This window comes from Hylobates moloch, unplaced genomic scaffold (assembly GCF_009828535.3).
Source record: "Hylobates moloch isolate HMO894 unplaced genomic scaffold, HMol_V3 SCAFFOLD_12, whole genome shotgun sequence".
NCBI classification, from domain to species: Eukaryota; Metazoa; Chordata; class Mammalia; order Primates; family Hylobatidae; genus Hylobates; species Hylobates moloch.
This window is the reverse complement of record NW_026652287.1, coordinates 35,821,835-35,838,777: the sequence shown is the minus strand read 5'-3', so window position 1 is coordinate 35,838,777 and position 16,943 is coordinate 35,821,835. Positions and strand designations below refer to the sequence as shown.

The following is a 16,943-nucleotide window of genomic DNA, read 5'->3' as shown; positions in this document are numbered from 1 at the left end:
TGGTCAACATCAAATAAATCTGCCCCATGTCTATAAGAGTTAGCCTTATTAACATTGAGTCATTATTTTATTGTTTCAAAATCTTCAATATTATGTCACATTCAAAATATTTTTTCCACTAAACTCTGGCTTTCATATGTATTCATAATCTGTTGATCTCTTGTTCCAACATACTCATACTTCCTAGGATTCGGCTTCCTCCCTTACACCTTCCTCCTTTTAACATTGTTCTTTATCTATGGGTTGGCATGGGTTGGGTATAGCAGATATTGATGCTTCTATCTTTTTTTTTTTTTTTTTTTTTGAGACAGAGTCTCGCTGTTGCCCAGGCTGGAGTGCAGCGGCATGATCTTGGCTCACTGAAACCTCTGCCTCCCAGGTTCAAGCAAATTCTCCTGCCTCATCCTCCTGAGTAGCTGGGATTACAGGCTCGCACCACCGTGCCCAGCTAATTTTTGTATTTTTAGTAGAGACGGGGTTTCGCCATGTTGGCCAGGCTGGTCTTGAACTCCTGACCTCAGGTGGTCCACCTGCCCTCAGGTGGTCTGCCTGCCTCAGCCTCCCAAATCCTGGGATTACACGTATGAGCCACCGCGCCCAGCCAAAAAAAAATTTTTTTTTTTAGACGGAGTCTCACTCTGTCGCCCAGGCCGGAGTGCAGTGGCACAATCTCGGCTCACTGCAAGCTCTGCCTCCTAGATTCAAGCGATTCTCCTGCCTCAGCCTCCCGAGTAGCTGGGACTACTGGCACCCGCCACCACGCCCGGCTAATTTTTTGTATTTTTAGTGGAGATGGGGTTTCACCATGTTAGCCAGGATGGTCTCGATCTCCTGACCTCGTGATCCACCCGCCTCAGCCTCCCAAAGTGCTGGGATTACATGCGTGAGCCACAGCGCCCGGCCCGAAAAACTTTTTTGTTAGAATTTGTTAGTTGCTCTCCATACAGACTGCACAGGTCTATATACCTCCAACAACATGAGAGAGCCACTCCTCACAACTTTGCCCCAGGGCTTCCTGGGACTGGCTCTGAGCTGTGCCTGGGTCAGCAAGGAACCTCCTGCACCGTGCTGTGGAAAATGTGGCATCAGTGAGAGACTGGGAGAAGATGTTTGTAATGCCTACAATCAACAAGGGACTAATACCATTTTTATTTTTATTTTATTTATTTTGAGACAGAATCTTGCTCTGTCGCCCAGGTTGGAGTGTAGTAGCATGATCTTGGCTCACTGCAACCTCTCTGCCTCCTGTGTTCAAGCAATTCTCCTGCCTCAGCCTCCCCAGTAGCTGGGATTATAGGTGCCTGCCACCAGGCCCAGCTAATTTTTTTGCATTTTTTTTTTTTTTAGTAGAGATGGGGTTTCACCATGTTGGCCAGGCTGGTCTCGAACTCCTGACCTCAGGTAATCCGGCCGACTTGGCTTCCCAAAGTGCTGGGATTACAGGCATGAGCCACCACACCTGGCCAACAAGGGACTAATATCTAGAATAGTCAGTTCTACTATAATGCATGCATTCATAGAAATCACAGCAATATGCAAAATCCTGCAGTCAAAACCACAAGGCTTACAGAGAAAACAGGATTGTGTCACAATCCTCGTAAACTTTGTCAGTGATGCTTAAAGAAAAATACAAGAACAGAATACAAAAGGAGAGAACAGTTTCACACAGGCTAGGTGGTTAAGACATACCAACATACTCCAAAAAATATGGCACTTGACCTTGACAAAGACTTGACGTTTGTTGTGGCAATGGGTGTGGGGTGGAGGGAGCACCTTGTGGGGTTGAGATCTGATGGAAAGTCCTAGTACCAGATGTGGATGGGTGTGGCTCCCAACACCCGGGGAACTGCGGTGGTGGTATTTGTTTGAAGTGCCGTGTATGTGTGCTTTGTGTATTCCTACACACACACTTATAGCAGAGTGCAGTTTCCTGGATTCACCTTGGATGCACGTAAGCAAATGTGAAATTGGTGTTATGCTCAAATTGTTCCCTGATATATCAACTGCATTGGAATAAATTCACATTTTCAAAATAAGCATTATAGCAGAACTGATGGTACATGAAACTCCAGCAAATCAAGAAGAAAATAGCAGCCACTCCAATAGAAAGATGAGTAAAAGAGGCTGGGTGCTGTGGCTCATGCCTGTAATCCCAACACTTTGGGAAGCCAAGACAGGAAGACTGCTTAAGGCCAGGAGTTCAAGACCAGCCTGGGCAATATAGCTAGACCCCATCTAAAAAAAAAAAAAATTGTTTATTTTTTTTTTTTGAGACAGAGTCTCACTTTGTCACCACGCTGGAGTGCAGTGGAGCAATCTCCGCTCACTGCAACCTCCACCTCCCAGGTTCAAGCGATTCTCCTGCCTCAGCCTCCTGAGTAGCTGGGACTATAGGCATGCGCCACCACGCCCGGCTAATTTTTGTATTTTTAGCAGAGATGGGCTTTCACCATGTTGGTCACGATGGTCTCCAACTCCTGAGCTTGTGATCTGCCCACCTTGGCCTCCCAAAGTGCCGGGATTACAGGTGTGAGCCCACTGCACCTGGCCTGGGAGGATCTTTAAATCATAATGCTTGGTGAGAAAAGAGTAAAACAAGAGCTCAATACCATGTAGGCACAGGTAATCTACAGGTGCATACAATGATACATTTTTTTTTTTGAGACGTTATCTCGCTCTCTTCCAGGCTGGAGCGCAATGGCACAATCTCGGCTCACTGCAAGTCCACTTCCCAGGTTCAGGCCATTCTCCTGCCTCAGCCTCCTGAGTAGCTGGGACTACAGGCGCCTGCCACCACACCCAGCTAATTTTTTTGTATTTTTTTTTAGTAGAGACGGGGTTTCACCATGTTAGCTAGGATGGTCTCGATCTCCTGACCTCACGATCCGCCCGCCTTGGCCTCCCAAAGTGCTGGGATTACAGGCGTGAGCCACCGCGCATGGCCTACAATGATACATTTTAAAGAACACTTGGCCAGGCACGGTGGCTTACGCCTCTAATCCCAGCACTTTAGGAGGCCGAGGTGGGCGGATCACTTGAGGTCAGAAGTTTGAGACCAGCCTGGCCAACATGGTGAAACCCCGTCTCTACTAAAAATACAAAAATCAGCCGGGCGTGGTGGCACGCACCTGTAATCTCAGCTACTCGGGAGGCTGAGGCAAGAGAATTGCTTGAACCCGAGAGGTGGAGGTTGCAGTGAGCCAAGATCACGCCATCGCACTCCAGCCTGGGGGACAAGAGTGAGACTCCGTCTCAAAACACAACAACAACAACAACAACAAACAACAAAAAAGAACACTTGCAGGCGGGGCGAGGTGGCTCATGCCTGAGGCAAGCAGATCACCTAAGGTCAGGAGTTCGAGACCAGCCTGACCAACATGGTAAAACCCTGTCTCTACCAAAAATACAAAAATTAGCCGGTCGTGGTGGGCGCCTGCAATCCCAGCTACTTGGGAGGCTGAGGCACAAGAATCGCTTGAACCCAGGAGGTGGAGGTTGCAGTAAGCCAAGACTGTGCCAATGCACTCCAGCCTGGGTGATAGAGACTTGTCTCAAAAAATAAAGAAAGAATAAAATATAAAGAACGCTTGCAGACAAAAGGCTCCACATGACACATATTAGTTGCATTCAGGAAAGATTGTCTCCTGCTCTCAAGTAGCCTGCAAGTAGGATCCAGAAGTTGGGGTGGGGAGCACAACCAAGGGTCCCACCGATGTAAAAAGCAACTTCATCTCTATCGCCCCCTTCTGGTTGCTTTGAAAAACTTGCCTTTCCTATTAAAAACACAAACCTCTGGGAGCTATGGAGCTCTCTCTCCCCCTACTGGCGTCTTCTCAGAAGCCACTCTTTGGGTTTTAGGTATACTTACACAGAATCAACGCAAAGACCTTTACAGCTGGATGCGATCTGACAAACGTATACACACTTGTGACCATGACCCTGTGGAGATACAGAACCTTCCTATCACCCTAAATACCTCCTCACGCCCCTTCCCGATCAATGTGCCCCTTGAGGCAGCTAGGGCTGCTTGCAGAAGGGGGACCTTGATCAAACATCCCAACTTGACCTAGGGTCCCCTCCACGCGCCAGGCTCCTCCTCCGACTTCCCCCTGACGCCCAAGCTTCTCAGTGAACGTCCAGCACCTGTTGCCTCCCCTCAGTCACCTGCCACCTGCTCCCCAGCCCCCAAAACTGCCACTCATGAAGGTCACGGTGACCTTTTCGTGGACACATTCCCCACTCTATTCTTAGTTGTCAACTCCCTTGACCCTCTGCAGTATTTGGCTCTGGGCACCTCGGCTTTCCCAGAGATGAGCTTGCTTGCTGTTTTGTGGCCAAGAACTGAGGTTTCTACATAGATGGGGATATTTTCCCTCCAAAAATAGGAGGAACAGCTATAGAGGGAGCATTTAAACTTTAATTTAATTTTTTTTTTTTGAGATGGAGTCTTGCTCTGTTGCCCAGGCTGGAGTTCAGTGGCGTGATCTCGGCTCACTGCAACCTCCACCTCCCGGGTTCAAGCAATTCTCCTACCTCAGCCTCCCAAGTAGCTGGGATAACAGGCGCCCACGCCCAGCTAATTTTTTTTTTTTTGTATTTTTTAGTAGAGACAGGGTTTCACCATGTTGGCCAGGCTAGTTCTGAATTCCTGATCTCAAGTGATCTGCCCACCTCAGCCTCCCAAAGTGCTAGGATTACGGGCATGAGCCACCGTGCCCGGCAAACTCTTTGATTTTTAAAACTCAGTGATTTTAGGCCGAGCGCGGTGGCTCACGCTTGTAATCCCAGCACTTTGGGAGGCCGAGGCGGGCGGATCATGAGGTCAGGAGATCGAGACCACGGTAAAACCCTGTCTCTACTAAAAATACAAAAAATTAGCCGGGCGTGGTGGCGGGCGCCTGTAGTCCCAGCTACTCGGAGAGGCTGAGGCAGGAGAATGGCGTGAACCTGGGAGGCGGAGCTTGCAGTGAGCCGAGATTGCGCCACTGCACTCCAGCCTGGGCAACAGAGCGAGACTCCGTCTCAAAAAAAAATAATAATAAAATAAAATAAAATAAAATAAAACTCAGTGATTTTTAAGATCCTGAGACCAGAAAGCATGAGCGCCTCCAACCAAGGGTTGAAGAATAGCCAGTTTCGGGATTTACAAACTCTGAAAGCTGAGCTCTCCTGCCCCACACTATATTGTCTCTTTGGTAGGTCCAACTTCAAACTACAAAGCAGACTGCTGCCATCTGCTGTCACCAGCATTTCAGAGAGGAAACAGGCAAAGAGCAGGAGCGACCAATGTCAGCATAATCCCTACCTCACAGGACAGGAAACAGGTTCACAGCCTGTCCCAGTTGAGAAATGGCAGAGCTGGGACTCAGACCCAGGCAGCCAGGCTCTGGAGCCATTCCTTTTAACTAGGTGACAACTGTCAGTTTTCCCAGGAAAGTCACAATCTCAGAAAAAAGGCCAATCAGGTTGGCCGCAGTGGCTTAAACCTGTAATCCCAGCACTCTGGGAGGCTGAGACGGGCGGATCACAAGGTCAAGACGTTGAGACCATCCAGGCCAACATGGTGAAACCCCATCTCTACTAAAAATACAAAAATTAGCTGGGTGTGGTGGTGCGTGCCTGTAGTCCCAGCTGCTCGGGAGGCTGAGGCAGGAGAATCGCTTGAACCCAGGAGGTGGAGGTTGCAGTGAGCCCAGATCGCACCACTGCATTTCAGCCTGGCGACAGAGCAAGACTCCGTCTCAAAAAAAAAAAAAAAAAAAAAAAGCCAATCATTCCTTTATTTGTAGCCTTTGAAATCCAGAGTGTATTTTACTCTTTCAGCACATCTCAGTAATTTCAGTAATTCAGATGCTAAATTTTTTTTCTCTTTTTTTTTTTTTTTGGGGATGGAGTTTCGCTTTTATCACCTAGCATGGAGTGCAGTGGCGTGATCTCGGCTCACTGCAACCTCCACCTCACAGATTCAAGCAATTCTCCTGCCTCAGCCTTCCGAGTAGCTGGGTTTACAGGTGCCCGTCACCATACCTGGCTAATTTTTTGTATTTTTAGTAGAGATAGGGTTTCACCATGTTGGGCAGGCTGGTCTCGAACTCCTGACCTCAGGTGATCCACCTGCCTCAGCCTCCCAAAGTGCTAGGATTACAAGCATGAGTCACTGCACCCAGCACCCAGCCTTTTTTTTTTTTTTTTTTGAGACAGAGTCTTGCCCCGTCGCCCAGTCTGGAGTGCAAAATAGTGCGATCTTGGCTCACTGCAACCTCCACTTCCAGGGCTCAAGCCATTCTCCTGCCTCAGCCTCCCAAGTAGCTGGAATTCCAGGCATCCGCCACCATGCCCAGCTCATTTTTGTATTTTTATTTTTGTATTTTTAGCACAGATGGGGTTTCATCATATTGGCCCGGCCATCAGATGCTAAATTTTCATTGGAGATACTTTAAAATATATATATATGGCTGGGAGCAGTGGCTCACACTTGTAATCCCAGCACTTTGGGAGCCCAAGGCGGGCGGATCACCTGAGGTCAGGAGTTCAAGACCAGCCTAGCCAACGTGGCGAAACCCCGTCTCTACTAAAAATGCAAAAAATGGCTGGATGTGGTGGCAGGTGCCTGTAGTCCCAGCTACTCAGGAGGCTGAGGCAGGAGAATCACTTGAACCTGGGAGGCAGAGGTTGCAGTGAGCCAAGATCGGGCCACTGCACTCCAGCCTGGCCAACAGAGCAAGACTCTGTCTAAAAAAAAAAGCTGCTCTGAACCAGACCCTGGCTCTAAGCATTTTACTGAATATCACAACACCTCAAATGGTTGCTATAAATGAAGAGAGGCACAGAGGCGGTGCCCTAGGTTATGCAGCTAGTGAGTCCTACAGCTGAGTTTGATCCAAGCACCTGTGGCTGTGACCATCCACTGTGCCAGCTGGCTGCAGGCAGCCTCAGGCACTGTGCTGAACTCTGGGAGTGGATCAGACAGCTAGCGTGTGTCTTGTCCTCCCCTGAAATCCTATCTCCTTTCTCCTCCAGCGCAGTGCCAAGGTTTGCCTCCTCCAAGAAGCCTGCCTCTCCGGGATCAGTTAGGTTCTCCTTGCACTTGATCATGCCCTGAGCTACCTCCATTATAGCCCGTCCCTTGGTATTTTGGCTCCAGAGTAGGGGCCCCTGGTTGGTGGGGCCTGGGTTGAACTTCAGTCTGGGTCCCAGCATTGCCTGGCACCTGGGAGGTCTCACAGATGTCATGATAGAATCAATGAACCACCTCCAATCCTAGGGCCAGGGGAGGTGGGTTAGCAATGAACTAACCATGCAGCCATGACATCATGCCATTAATACACTAATAATTCATTAGTAACACGTGAATCACAGAAGCACTGGAAGAACAGAAGCAATCATCACATCCTTCAATCCCTTAAGAATCAGACCTTGTGGGAAGCACTTTCCACATGTGAATACATTCGGTCCTCATGACAACCTCCCCACTTTCTGCCCATTTATTTTATTTTATTTATTTGTTGATTTTGGAGATGGAGTCTCACTCTGTCACCAGGACTGGAGTTTTTTTTTTTTTTTTTTTGGAGACGGAGTCTCACTCTGTCACCCGGACTGGAGTGCACTGGCACGATCTTGACTCAATACAACCTCCACCTCCAAGGTTCAAGTGATTCTCCTGCCTCAGCCTCCCAAGTAGCTGGGATTACAGGCACACACCACCACGCCTAGATACTTTTTTTGTAATTTTAGTAGAGACAGGGTTTCACCATGTTGGCCAGGCTGGTCTTGAACTCCTGAACTCAGGTGATCTACCCACCTTGGCCTCCCAAAGTGCTGGGATTACAGGCATGAGCTACTGTGCCTGGCCTTGCTCATTTAATAGGTAGGAAAATTGAGGCTTGGAGAAATTGGCCTCTTCCTCAGTCTATTCCTTGACAAACCAGCCTGGGGGGCTTTTCAGAATGGAAGTTTGATTAAGTCACTCTCTTCAACTGCTTCTTGGACATGACTCAAGACAAAAACCAACCTATTCAGACTCTAAGTGTAAGAGAAATGGGAGAATAGGAAAACTGCCATTTTGCAACCTCTGGTGAAATAGTTGACTCAGGCAATGATTGTTGATGGATGGCATTAAAGGAGAGGCTGATGGGGCCTGGATAGTCACAGGATGCTAATTCTTGCTACTGGAAAATACAGAGTTGTAGCTTTACAATGTGGTTTTTGATGGCTGCCACCTGTCTCAGTCTGCTCCAGCTGCCATAACAAAACACCACTCTGGGTGGCTTAAACAACAGACCTATTTTCTCCACTTCCTGAGGCTAGAAGTCTAAGTTCAGGCTACCAGCATTGTGGGGTTCTGGTGACACCCTCTTCCTGGTTTGCAGATGGCTATCTTCAGTGGCAGAGAGAGAGCTCTCTAGTGTCTCCTTCTGTTTTTGGGGGGGAGTCTCACTTTGTCACCTAGGTTGGAGTGCAGCGGCGGATCTCAGCCCACTGCAATCCCCACCTCCTAGGCTCAAGTGATTCTCCTGCCTCAGCCTCCTAAGTAGCTGGGTTTACAGGCATCCAACACAATGCCTGGCTATTTTTTTTTTTTTTTGAGACGGAGTTTTGCTCTGTCGCCCAGGCTGGAGTGCAGTGGCACAATCTTGGCTCACTGCAAGCTCCGCCTCCCGGGTTCACGCCATTCTCCTGCCTCAGCCTCCCGAGTAGCTGGGACTACAGGCACCCGCCACCATGCCCAGCTAATTTTTTGGTATTTTTAGTAGACAGGGGGTTTTACCATGTTAGCCAGGATGGTCTCGATCTCCTGACTTCGTGATCCGCCCACCTCGGCCTCCCAAAGTGCTGAGATTACAGGCGTGAGCCACCGTGCCTGGCCTAATTTTTGTATCTTTAGTAGAGACGGGGTTTCACCATGTTGGCCAGACTGGTCTTGAATTCCTGACCTCAGGTGATCCACCCGCCGTGGCCTCCCACAGTGCTGGGATTATAGGCATGAGCCACCATGCGCAGCCTCCTCCTTTTATAAGGACACCAATCCATCAGATTAGGGCCCCACTCTTTCACCTTAATTATCTCCATAAAGGCCCTACCTCCAAATATAATCACCTTGGGGAGTTAGGGCTTCAATATACGAATATGGGGGGACATTCAGTCTATAATGCTGCCTGAAGCCTGAATGAATTTTGCTACCCCTGAAAGTGGGGCACCCAGGCAGTACGCAGCATGAAGCGACCAGCTCTGAAGTAATCACCTGACAGCTGAACGGAAATTTAATCAAGTCTTTACATTCAATTTCCTGATTCTAGGAAGTCAGGGGATATAGCAGGGAGTAACCAAAAAGGGCCACAGAGTAACTGCTTTGAACTTTGCAGGCCAAACAGCCCCTGTAAGTACTCCACTAGGCCCCTGTAGCATAAAAGCAGCCACAGACACACAAACCGGTATGGCTGCGTTCCAATAAAACTTTATTTTTGGACTCTGACAGGGAATCACATATAATTGTCATAGGTCACCAAATTCATTCTTTTGATTTTTTCCAGTTATGTAAAAATGTTAAAAACCAGGCCGGGCGCAGTGGCTCACGCCTGTAATCCCAGCATTTTGGGAGGCCGAGGCGGGCGGATCACGAGGTCAGGAGACCGAGACCATCCTGACTAACACGGTGAAACCCTGTCTCTACTAATAATACAAAAACAAAATTAGCCGGGCGTAGTGGTGGGCGCCTGTAGTCCCGGCTACTCCGGAGGCTGAGGCAGGAGAATGGCACGAACCCGGGAGGTGGAGCTTGCAGTGAGCCGAGATCACACCACTGCACTCCAGCCTGAGCGACAGAGCGAGACTCCATCTTAAAAAAAAAAAAAGTTAAAAACCATTCTTAGGCCGGGCGCAGTGGCTCACACCTGTAATCCCAGCACTTTGGGAGGCCAAGGTGGGAGGATCACAAGGTCAGGAGATCGAGACCATACTGGCTAACATGGTGAAACCCTGTCTCTACTAAAAATACAAAAAATTAGCCGGGTGTGGTGGCGGCACCTGTAGTCCCAGCTACTTGGGAGGCTGAGGCAGGAGAATGGCATGAATCCAGGAGGCAGAGCTTGCAGTGAGCCAAGATTGCACCACTGCACTCCGGCCTGGGCGACAGAGCGAGACTCCGTCTCAAAACAAACAAAAAAAAGCATTCTTAGTTTGCAGGCTGAACAAAAACAGGTAGCAGTTACAAAAGTCAGATATCTCTTGGCTGTTGTGGCTCACACCTGGATAGAGCGCTTTGGGAGGCCAAGGCAGGAGGATCACTTGAACTCACGAGTTCAAGACCAGCCTGAGGAACATGGCAAAACCCTGTCTTTACCAAAAAAAAAGCAGCAGCAACAGGAGTTTTGAGACCAGACTTGAACTTGCCATGGGCAACATAGCAAGACTCCATCTCTACAAAACAAAATTTTAAAAATTAGCCAGGCATAGTGGCATGCGCCTGTGGTCCCAGCTACTTGGGAGGCTGAGGCAGGAGGATCACTTGATCCCAGGAGGTTGAGGCTGCAGTGAGTTAAGATGGTGCCACCGCACCCCTGCACTCCAGCCTCAGTGACAAGAGTGAGACCTTGTCTCTGGGAAAAAAAAAAAAAAAAAAAGCCAGGCAAGGTGGCTCACACTTGTAATCCCAGCACTTTGGGAGGCCGAGGTGGGTGGATCACCTGAGGTTGGGAATTTGAGACCAGCCTGACCAACATGGAGAAACCCCATCTCTACTAAAAATACAAAATTAGCTGGGTGTGGTGGCACATGCCTGTAATCCCAGCTACTGGGGAGGCTGAAACAGGACAATCACTTGAACCTGGGAGGCAGAGGTTGTGATGAGCCAAGATGGCACCATTGCACTCCAGCCTGGGCAACAAGAGCGAAACTCCATCTCAAAAAAAAAAAAAAAAAATCAGGATATCTGATAAGGGAATTGCAGTGAGAATATATTAAAAACTTACAACTCAATAGTGAAAGGACACCTAACACAATTTGAAAATGGGTAAAGGATTGGAATAGACAGTTCTTCGAAGATCTATAAATGGCCAATAAGCACGTTAAAAGACACCAGTTCACACCCCCTAGAATGACTATAATCAAAAAGACAATAATAAGTGCTGGTGTGGATATGGAGAAGCTGCAACCCTTATACATTGGCAGTAGAAATGTAAAATGGTATAGCCATTCTGGAAAAGTCACAGTTTCTCAAAAGGTTAAATAGTCACCTTTTGACCTAGCAATTCCACTGCCAATAGAAATAAAAACATACTTCCACACAGGCCGGGCGTGGTGGCTCATGCCTGTAATCCCAGCACTTTGGGAGGCCAAAGCGGGCAGATCATGAGGTCAAGAGATCGAGACCATCCTGGCCAACATGGCGAAACCCCATTTCTACTAAAAATACAAAAATTAGATAAGCACTGTGGTGCATGCCTGTAGTCCCAGCTAGTCGGGAGGCTGAGGCAGGAGAATCGCTCAAACCTGGGAGGCGGAGGTTGCAGTGAGCCGAGATCACACCACTGCACTCCAGCCTAGGCGACAGAGCAAGACTCTGTCTCAAAAAAAAAAAAAAAAAGAAAAGAAGTATATCCTGGGTTGTGGCTCCAGTGGCGCAATCGGTTAGCGCGCAGTACTTATAAGAAAATAAGTATATCCTGGGTAAAGGAATATTATCCAGCCATAAAATGAATAAAGTAGCTGGCTGGGCGCCGATGGCTCACACCTGTAATCCCAGTACTTTGGGAGGCCAAGGCAGGAGGATCACTTGAGCCCAGGAGGTTGAGGCTGCAGTGAGCCATGATCGAACCACTGCACTCCAGCCTGGGTAACAGAGCAAGGCCCTGTCTCAGGAAAAAAAAGAATAAAGAAGTATTGATACATGCCACAACATAGGTGAACCTTGAAAACATGCTAAGTGAAAGAAGGAAGGCAGTCACAATAATATTTTATGGTTTCATTTGTACAAAATACCCAGATTAGGCAAATCCATAGATATAGCAGAGTAGTGGCTGCCAAAGGCTGGGGTGGGAAGGATTGGGAGGAAATACGGAATGACTGCTAATGAGTACCAGGGTTTCTTTTTGGGTGATGAAAATATTCTTAAAGTGATAGTGTTGATGGTTGCACAACTCTGTCAACGTACTAAACACCACTGAATTGTATACTTTCAATGGGTGAACTATATGTTAGGTAAATTATATCCCACTAATGCTTTTTTTTTTTTTTTTTGAGAGGGAGTTATGCTCTTTTGCCCAGGCTGGAGTGAAGTGGCATGATCTCGGCTCACTGCAACCTCTGTCCCTGGGGTTCAAGCAATTCTCCTGCCTCAGCCTCCTGAGTAGCTGGGATTATAGGTGCCGGCCACCACGCCCAGCCAATTTTTGTATTTTTAGTAGAGATGGGGTTTTACCATGTTGGCCAGGCTGGTCTCGAACTGCTGACCTCAGGTGATCCACCTGCCTTCACCTCCCAAAGTGCTAGGATTACAGGCATGAGCCACTGTGCCTGCCCAATGGGGATTTTTAAAACAGGTAGCTGGCAGGATTTGAGTTTGGTCTGTAGAATATAATTAGCTGATCCCTGGCATGAAGAAACAAGTAAAATGAGGCCAGGCTCAATGGCTCACACCTGTAATCTTAGCACAGCACTTTGGGAGGCCAAGGCAGGAGGATCGCTTAAGCCCAGGAGTTTGAGACCAGCCTGGGCAACATAGCGACACCTTGTCTCTATCTTTTTTTTTTTTTTTTTTTTTTTGAGACGGAGTCTCACTCTGTCGCCCAGGCTGGAGTGCAGTGGCGTGATCTCGGCTCACTGCAAGCTCCGCCTCCCGGGTTCACGCCATTCTCCTGCCTCAGCCTCCCGAGTAGCTGGGACTACAGGCGCCTGCCATCATGCCTGGCTAAGGGGTTTCACTGTGTTAGCCAGGATGGTCTTGATCTCCTGACCTCGTGATCTGCCCGCCTTGGCCTCCCAAAGTGCTGGGATTACAGGCGTGAGCCACTGCATCTGGCCTATTTTTAAATACTTAAAAAAAAAGAAACAAAACAGAAGCAAGTAAAATGAGACCACAAAAAAGCAAATGGACAAATTCAGATGGGATGATCAACAGAACTAGAATCAGTTTCTTCAATGAATCGATTACACCAAGAAATAACCAAAGTGGAGTGGAAGGGGGAACAGTTCTAAATAAAGAGAGATGTAAAAGACAATAGTAATCACTTAACTATATCCTGATTCCAACAAACCCACAGTTACACTGGACTTGACTCTGCACCACGTAACGGATAGTATCTAGAATTACGGTTGTTCTTTTAAAGTGTGATAATGGTATTGTGGTCATGTTAGCAATGTTTCTGGTTTTTACACACGCACCCTGTTAGATAAAATTTATAGAAGGTCATTGGTTTGGATTGAGCTCCTGCACTAGGTTCAATAGACCAAACCAAAATGGAGTCACTCATGCTAAAGTTCCATGCTTCCAAGCCAAAACTAAGTTGATATCTGATCTTCTGAGACATCAGGAGAGAGATAATAGCCAAATCCCCAAACAACCCAGTTGTAGCCCACCTGATAAAGGAAGTCCCCTCTACTTTAACCTTTAACTTAGAAATTTAATCAAGTTAATCAATTTAACCAACTAGCTTTTTGTTTTCCGTTTCTGATTTTCTCAGCCCTTTGTCTCTGAAAACAACCTCCCCCTCTGCTCAGCTCATCGGAACACTCATGCTATTTTCTGTAATTAGATGTTGTTCGATTGTAGATTCACAGATAAATGCCAATTAAGATCTTCTCACTAAATGTGTTGTAATTTTGTCTTTTGACAATCCTTAAGTGTCATGATGCCTACAAATTGTTTTAATCTCTTTAAGTTTAAAAAAATACAGCAAGTATGGCAAAAATAATAATTGGTAGATTTGGGTGACAGGAATTCCTGTATTCTTCTCTCACTTTTATCTAAGTTTGAACATTTTCATAAGAAAACATTAACATCAAACTGCCTCAAGGACCCTTCAAGCCCCAAGTTCACAGAATTAGCAGCACAATCAGAATGCGAATCCATGACTGCCTGACCCCGAAGCTCCACACAAGAAAACGTGAATCCCTGCACCAACTCCGAGAGGGAAGGGGCTGTCAAAAAGGTGAAGAGAAGGTGGCGATGGATGACTGCACAATCTAGTATCGTCCGCCGTCCCACCACAGTCTGAGAAACTGAGGCCAGGAAAGGAATTCTCTTTCCTCAACTCCCACTCCTTAGACCCCCAGCAATCCCAGTCCACTCCTTCCCTTGGGATCACCAGCAAATAGCCATCATCTACAGCGGAACTGTAACTCTCAGGAGAACTGGCCGATGCTAGCTACCACTTGACTGAGTTTATAGTGAGAGAGAGAGAGAGAGAACTGCCCGATGGACGGTTGGCCACCTCCAGCAGAGTGTAGTTCAGCTTCAAACTTGGGGCGCCCGGACAGCTATATTAATAATGATTGACAGGGAATCGGGAATTCAAAATCTTGCTCCAGTCTCCCTCAAGACCCCAGGCCTCTAGCCCGCAGGAAAGCGATCCCAGCAACACTCTTCCTGCACCGCCTCGAACTCACCTCACGAACGACTCCCTGTCCCTGGGTCGCTTCTTCAACTGTGCCCCGACACCGGAAAGGAGCACTATTTTCCCCCTCCGCTCTGCCCACTTCCGCCCAGCAGAAGGCACCGGAAGTAGAGCTGCCCCTAGTTGCGGAAGTGCCCCGCCTAGCTTGCTCAAGTCCTCTCTTCTCTTTCTCCCTCCGGAAACGTGAGTAGCTAATCGAAAGTTCTGGATATTGAAACTGGTGGGAATATGGGGAACGCTTTCTATGTACTAGGCATTTCCTAGGGAGATCGTTTTTTCCTGCTTGATTCCCAGGTTTTGAGTCTCTCCAAGCCCAAATTTAAGGATTAATCATTCCTCCTAGAGATCAGGAAGCCCACTTTCCCAAACATATCATCCACTTTTCTTGCTGAATCTTAAAACACAATTGAGAAGAGACAACTACGCTCCCATTTTACAGACAGCCATTGGGAAATTGAAAATCAAAGCCGTTCAAGTCGCCCTCAGGAAACAGGGATTTACTGCGGCACCGCCCAGCTGTCCCAGGGACTAAGGCATATCGTTCCCGCTAGTTTCTAGATACCTAGAGACCTAGACAATTTTTCTAGCTCGGACAGGCGAACTCCCAGGGGAGAGCCAGAGGGGGTAGGGGTCGGGAGGGAGGAGGAAGGGTCGAATCTAATCCCCCAAGTGCCCCATGGTATTCGACACCTTGGCTTTCTCATGGAGCTCTGGCCTTTAAGTCCTTTATCCCAAGGTCCCTTTAAATACTTTGTCCCTTACCTGAGTCCCGCCCAGGGCAGGTAATGGCAAGTTCCGCCCACCTGCCAGAAACCGGGATCAGGCCTGGTTACCGGGAGTGGGGCGCCCCTCCTCCTTATCCCCTCCCCTCTTCCCTGTCCCCCTTCACAGCTGGCTGTAGCTGGCCAAGGAGGTCTCGATTAAAGAGGAAGGGGCAGTGCTCACATTTCTGGGCAGGTAAGTGAATGTCCCTGGAGGAAGAGCCTGGCTTGGGGAGCCAGGCATCCTGGCTCCCCGCCCCTCCGAGACCCAGAAGTTTGGGGCTCCTAGGTCCAGGAGTCCAGGGCCCCTGCCCACTTAGGTCCCTAGACCCAATAATATAACTAATCCCCTGCCTCTGCCTCTCTCGTAATCTTTGTTGTCTGTGGGTGGATGTGACAATGAGCACAGAAAGAGGCACAAGTGGAAATTACCAGGAAGGGAAGACTCCAGATCACCAGTCGACATGTTTATAAGCATCTGTGTCAGGTGCTGTAGACACAGTGGGGAAGAAAAGATAAGCTGCCTGCTCCTTGCTCTCTTCTCTGGCGGACACTGCCTTCACTGAAATCCTGGCTCTCACACTTGCACACTGTGTGACCTTCGGCAAGCTATATTACCTCTCTGTGCCTCAGTTTCCTGTTCTCTATATTGGGGATAATAACAGGACTCCTGGTCGGGCACAGTGGCTCACACCTGTAATCCCAGCACTTTGGGAGGCCGAGGTGGGTGGATCACTTGAGCTCAGGAGTTTCAGACCAGCCTGGCCAACATGGTGAAACCCCATCTCTACTAAAAATATAAAAATTAGCCGGGCATGGTGGTGCACGCCTGTAATCTCAACTACCCGGGAGGCTGAGTCAGGAGAATCGCTTGAACCCAGGGGCAGAGGTCACAGTGAGCTGAGATAGCGCCACTGCACTCCAGCCTGGGTGACAGAGTAAGACTCTGTTTATTATTCAGGATAGTATAGATTACAGGACTCCTGTGAAAAGTTTTGTTTTGTTTTGTTTTTGACATGGAATCTCGCTCTGTCACCCAGGCTGGAGTGCAGTGGCACAATCTCAGCTCACTGCAACCTCTGCCTCCCAGTACAAGTGATTCTTCTGGCTCAGTCTCCCAAGTAGTTGGGACTACAGTTGCCCGCCAGCACGCCCGGCTAATTTTTTTGTATTTTTAGTAGAGATGGGGTTTCACTGTGTTAGTCAGCATGGTCTTGATCTCCTGACCTCGTGATCCGCCCGCCTCAGCCTCCCAAAGTGAATTTTCATATTTTTAGTAGAGATGGAGTTTCACCATGTTGGCCAGGCTGGTCTTGAACTCCTGACCTCAAGTGATCCACCCACCTCAGCCTCCCAAAGTGCTCGTGCTGGGATTACAGGCATGAGCCACTGTGCCCGGCCTCAACTCATTTTACTTTTCACAGGAGTCATACAAAAATTAGCCGGGCGTGGTGGTGGGCGCCTGTAATCCCAACTACTTGGGAGACTGAGCCAGAAGAATCACTTGTACTGGGAGGCAGAGGTTGCAGTGAGCTGAGATTGTGCCACTGCACTCCAGCCTGGGTGACAGAGC

At 48.3% G+C, this 16,943-nt stretch overlaps 2 protein-coding genes across 4 annotated transcripts in view; one reads left to right on the top strand and one right to left on the bottom strand.

Moving 5' to 3' along the window:
* The window catches only part of NOSIP (nitric oxide synthase interacting protein), a 41,903-nt gene that overhangs the window by 10,721 nt on the left and 14,239 nt on the right, over positions 1-16,943 (bottom strand). Inside the window, exon 1 of one of the 2 annotated variants that reach the window (XM_032169194.2) lies at positions 14,602-14,720. The exons of the other annotated variant lie outside the window; for it this stretch is intronic. The gene's annotated coding sequence lies outside the window, so the exon portion shown is untranslated. Of the gene's footprint in view, positions 1-14,601; positions 14,721-16,943 lie in introns of those variants that run through there. 2 annotated transcript variants of the gene reach the window in all.
* Positions 14,742-16,943, top strand: part of PRRG2 (proline rich and Gla domain 2) — a 14,743-nt gene continuing 12,541 nt past the window's right edge. The window contains exons 1-2 of one of the 2 annotated variants that reach the window (XM_058425575.1): positions 14,758-14,792; positions 15,501-15,566. The gene's annotated coding sequence lies outside the window, so the exon portion shown is untranslated. Of the gene's footprint in view, positions 14,793-15,500; positions 15,567-16,943 lie in introns of both variants that reach the window. The other variant, XM_032169222.2, reaches the window with a different exon arrangement.